Source organism: Gavia stellata, chromosome 3 (assembly GCF_030936135.1).
Source record: "Gavia stellata isolate bGavSte3 chromosome 3, bGavSte3.hap2, whole genome shotgun sequence".
In the NCBI taxonomy this organism is placed as follows: domain Eukaryota; kingdom Metazoa; phylum Chordata; class Aves; order Gaviiformes; family Gaviidae; genus Gavia; species Gavia stellata.
In genome coordinates this window covers 66,353,257-66,359,256 of record NC_082596.1, presented here as the reverse complement: position 1 = coordinate 66,359,256, position 6,000 = coordinate 66,353,257, and positions in this window count along the sequence as shown.

Here is a 6,000-nt window from a genome sequence, read left to right as displayed (position 1 = left end):
GTGGAAAAGAACCTGCCTACATTTAACAGTCATTAAAGTAGGATGGAGCTGCACTTCATTGTGGGGAGTAGAAGGAAGACTTTGAAGAATTTTATGAGAATGTCCCAAAATGTAGCAATTTACAGACTTTTTAAGGAAAAGCAAAAATCCAGCTTAAGAGTTCCTATTGGCTTCTCTTTGCAGCTTATGATGGAACAGTTGGATGCTGAGGAATAATACTTTGACTGATTTGTAACAAATAATGTAATTGCCTAATTGTTGAATAACAAATAATGTTATTCAGCCTCAACAAACTTCTGTGAGTTTTTAGAATTTGGCATCTACATATATTTTGCTATTACATTTACTTCCTTGAAGTTGTTGTGAAAGCTTGAGACGTGCGATACTGTATCTAGCAAGAAGGAGTAGGAGGCCACATGAGCAGGACTGCAAAGAAGCTTTCTCTTCAACCCCGCACTAAGCGTCTGCTGCCATGCAGTGTCCCCAGCAGCACTCCAGCAGCCGGGAACACCACTCGGCTTTCTCAGTTTTGTCTCAGTAATGATATACAAGAGCAAGTTTCTTCAAGTTTTGCCTCCAGAAACAGCATGATGTAAACCCTGGGAGGTGTCACTTTGGTGACTCATGCTGAATGCCTCCGCTGGTCTTTTATTTCCTTTCTCTTGCCCTCCAGCAACGAACCATCATTAATCCAGAGATTTGTGAGGGGGATCAAACAATCACGTAGGTTTCCGAAAACTAAATGAAAAGGTAAAGCGCGTTTATTTATTCCGAGGAGGAGTGAATACAGCTAATTGTGCGAGTCCCCAAAGCCATTTGGTCCTGTGCGTTGCAGGCAGGATTGGATTTCATACACTCTAATTAGTGGATCATAGCTTCTATAGAGTGATTTCAATATACGGAACTAGAACAAACTGAAGTGGACCTTGGAGGCAGTAATAAACAGAGGGTGACATGAATGCATTCCCCCCCTCACTGCAAGGATGAAAGACAGTGAGTGCTTCAAGCTGTTGATTATGAGCCTTAAGTTAGCAGAGGTGGTGAATAGAATTTAACAGAAGAGTGTTCCTGTACTGTGTCCATTATGCATGAAATGCTATTTAGATGTCAATTAAAGTATCCAAATTTGCATAGGCTACATAGAAAAGATTGCAAACAATTCACATCGAAAGGAAGCCTCTTTCGCCAAACACACTGGCAGGCAGGGGTCATTTTGTTTTGGTTTTTTTTTACTGTGAATGTTACAACAATGTACATAGCTGTATATTTATAAATATATATATTCTTCCTTTAATTAAAAAGTACATTTTGTACAGTTCAAAATGCTTACTTGTTTACTGAGGGATATAGACTCCTTTTGCAGAAGGTGAAATAACCATGTTATGGTTTTTATACCATGCCTATCCCATCAGCTGAATTCTTCCAAGGTGTCTTTTTGTACTGACTTCTGCTTTTTTTTTTGCTTTTAGTTTTGTGGTATTTGTACTCACCATATTTCCTATCACATTTAAGTTATAATAAAGATTATTTTTTAATTACTAAGCACATCAGTCCATATGTATAGTCACTCTTTCTATCAGCAGCCTCTCCACTGTGAGGCTCATACAACCTTCAAACATCACGCAAGTCAGCTCCCAGTACCCTAAATTGCTCAGTAAGAGCCACCTACTTGCAGTTGGATTTGGGACAAACCATTAGGGAGTTGTTTAATCATATTAAGGGAAAAGGCTTGTAGGGAATGTTTGTCTTCTCAAGCCTGGTCACCAGGACAAAACTTTTAAGACAATCTCTGAAAGTTCAGCTAAATTATATGAAGGGGTCTGCCAGATTTCTTACAGAGTAGAAATAACTTGTGTTTCATACCATATCAACTTTGTTAAGACTTAGAAGAATATTACTTTACGATCTTACAAAAACATCTAAGAGCAAGTGAACAATACACATAGCAAGGACTACTGCCCAAGGGCGGACAGAGAACTGCAATTTCTTGTGCAGGGGGAGAAATGGTGCAATACTAGCTTGTGTTTTAATATGCACAACTCCTGCATTGTCATCTTTCCGCTGGCCAAGGCAGGGTAAGTGGCAAACTATTTTAGAACACACAAACCACAAAAGTAGGAAAAGTAGAGAAGGGATGAAACTATAGTGAAAATGACTGTTCTTAGTCGTACCTCTGTGAGATGAATCAAAGCACATTTAAAAAAAATCCCGTTTTAAACTAAAATGCTATTTTGGAAGCAAGGGGAAGACTGAGCCCTCTCAGTGTTTCTTCTCTGGTTGCTTTAATGTGTGTGTGCAGGCCCTTGCTCCAGTCCCAGAGCATCAGCAAGAGGCATACGCTATTTAAAAAGAAGATGAGAATATTCTTATATTCCTCTATCTGTCAAAAGCTCCTACCTGTAATACATACTATCTGTCAAAAGCTTGCTTGTAGTTTGTGTATCACAGCATGGAACATGAATCTGTTAAAGCAAAAGCTATGAAGTCATCATGTTGTAGGTGCTACATTCTGAACTGTTGCTTAGGAACAAGTGAGATGAGTTTACTTTCAAGCAAGCACTAGTACCCTACAGTTCTAGCTGCTGCTAGTTTAAGTTCAGAGCAAACCAGCTTTGTGTATCGTTCAAGATACTCATCAAGAAAGGCTCCATGAGGATTAGCAGAAAATATGCTGAAGAGGCTCCATGACTGTTAGCAAACTTTTGCTGATTACTTCTTCCCTTCTGTGAAGACAGACTCATCTCAGGCAGATGACACTCCTTATCCTCTTACAAACATTCAGCCTTATGGTGCAGACCTGGGGAATGCAGAACTGCCTATTGAGCAGAGAGCCAAAGCTGCAGAGAGGATAGGGATGCTCACATATACAGGTACCATGTCAGATGGAGCTTATATCTACCCTTTGAGAAGTTTATTAACCTAAAGCAAATCTGCTACACCATTATAGCCATTAAAAACCATGTATACAACTCATATGAACCAGACAGGAGCAAATCCTGCTCTCAACAAAGTCAGTGAGGAAATTCACAGGAATTTTAAGTGGGAATGGTTAGACCAAATTTAGTTCCTGTTGTGGTATCTGAGACTGACAAGCTTGAACCTGGCATATAGGTGTATAGAGGCTAAATCTCACTTTAGCATTAACACTGTTTTAGAAAACAAAATAAAACAGAAAATCACGTTCTAACATGATTCACAATAGCATATGAAAAAAATCACACTCTTAATTTAAGAACAAAACCAAACAAAATCCCACAAATAACAAACCCTTGAAAAAGTGAAGGGACCTTGAAGATTCCAAAACCAGAAGGCAAATAAAAAGGCACAAACCATATATTTGTCTCATAACTTACACTTTATGCTCACAGAGCTGACAATGCTGCCCTTTCCTGCCACGTTAATACAAGAGCTCTCCTTTGTGGAGTAGGAAAAAACAGATGCATAGAGGTGAATGTAACCAGACAGATGCTTACCAACTAGCAAAGAAGGAACCAGCAGGCAGTAATTATAAAACCTCTTTCTGAGGGTTGCAGCAGGTTGACTCAAAACAAATTTAAAGGTCTGGACCACCCCAGAAAAGTATGTTAGGAAAAAGTTCTGTACTGAAATAACTCAGCAGCAGTGCAGACTGAAGAGATAAGGAGCTTGCCAGGAAAAGTGCGCTCAGGAAAGGGGTTTGCTTGGTGGTTTTACTGGTGGCTCGTTCTCACCACATGCTTTTCATGATCTATGGTGGTTTTCACTATCCCCGCCACTGTTAGCATCTCTCTGAGTTCTGCCAGGTAGATATAAACCCGCAGTGCCTCTGTACTACTATTAGGTTGCCCAGAGTTTCACGCTGCTATTGGTAAGACTCCTCCTGTACTCAGTACACCTTCAGAAAAGGTATCTACTATAGCTTTACCCTATGCTGCAGTACGTTATGCACTGATTATTGCTGACTTTAAGCCTTAAAATCAGGAGTCAATAGGACTGCCAGACTGCATATTTTAAGTATGGACCCCTGCTTTACTGATTTGCAATGGAATTATCCTGATGGTAGGATCCACAGCACCCCCCTTCAAATGGCTGCGGTGCCCCTGAGGGTATGACAGAGGTATCATCATACCCATGGGTTTGACCTTGAACACAGACGATCACATTTTGTAACAGGCAGTTGTTGGCAGACTGACAAAGCAGCAGCAAATTAAAGTTTCTCAGAACACTATTATCATTTGCTGAACTACTTTGTTATTACAAGAATGGAAAGAGAAATTAACAATAAACATTTTCTGCTGAAGAAAATGTTGATGATAACAATGCAACTCAGTCTCAAGAACAACAGAGCATTAGGAACACACAGCCTTGTCAAGTTTGCAAACTTTCTGCTCAAAATCTCAAATCCAGTTCTGAAAAGAAAACAGCCTCAGATGGCCCTTAAGGAAAAGTAAATATGCAGTGTGCTTCCTTGCAAAAACCGATGACCAGCTTGGTTACTTATGCACAGGCTGCAACACAACAATGCTGCAGGCCCTCACATAAGCAATACAATGCCCAACACTAAGTGATTTCACTTGCCCAGCCAAGTAGTTACTATGGTCTAATTCACTTCTCCTCCACGCATTGACTTAAATACAATGGGTGTTTACACTAAAACTAGTATTTTTGTTAAACCAATTAAAAGTTCTTCCTCACACAAACCATCCACCCTCCCCACAGCTTGCTTTCCTCTGTTAGTCCCCACACAGCTGTTACTTCTTGAAACATCCAAAACCTGCAAATGGCCTGTCTCCCTACACTTTAGTCTTCCATATGCAAAATTCTGTCCTGTTAGGACACGCACATTTTATGGGAGAAGCACTAGGATGCAGCAGATGCATTGCACTTCTGAGCAGCCTTAGGATACTTCAGTGAAAGACAAGATCATGGCGGTAGCCTCTGCAAGGAAAAGGAGTCAGCATACTGGTCAACTCGGTGCACAAAAGCATTTATGGCTTCTTGAAAAGAATCACATTTCGGAGTTAGATTCCAGAACTGACAGTTTTATTCCACCAGACAGAACATTCTCTCTAATTTAGCTGGATATGAAATTTCTTCATCTTTAGTGACATTGATTTTCAGCTGTTACATAGCTATGTTTCAGTGGTAAATGAGTGTTTCCCTATACACTTAAACAAAAATAGAAGGTCAGATAGTAGTTAAGAGAACTAATTACACATATCTCTGTATGATTTCCTTCACATTTGACAAGCCTTTCACACATGCATACAGATTTCCTATACTTACTATGGAATATAGTTCTACTGCACATTTTGAAAATTACTCAGGAATTTTCAAGACAATAAATGAAACTTGACCCTTCTGAACATTTTTAAACAGCAATTAACACAGCACCACAAAACTTGTGACACTTTCATACATTAATATTTCTGATACAATAGGCATAGAAAGATTATTTGATCAAGGTCCAATAAATCTGTGGCAGATGGAACATGTATATGGGTTTTATTCCTATGCCACAATTCAGCTCTCACACCCAGTCTTCTCCTGCAGCATGTGTAAGAGTTCATACAGCAAACTATTTTCCCTGCTAATGAATTACAGTTAATAAAACCATAGTAGCCCTAGTTTGAAGACTTCTGGTGCAAATGTATGTATTACTAGGTGGCCCATGTCTTTTTGATCTAAAAATGTCTTCTATTACAGGTGTGCCAAATGCTGCAATACCTCCATCAGCCTACATGAAGAACTTCATGATTTACATCTGTTGAAATGGATTGTGTACAAAATAAGGATCCAGCTACTCAAGGGACTGTCTTGTCTTTGTTATTTAAATAAAAATCAATCAAGAAAAAGCACAAGATTTAAATCTAATAAGCATTCTTGACCATATTGATGAAAACAAGCAAGAGCCAGATACAGATAACACACACAAATTCCAGATTTGTTACTTTCTGGCAGCTTTGTTTTTTTTCCTCTAAGAACAGCACCTGTATTTCAGCACTCCACAGAGCAGGAGGT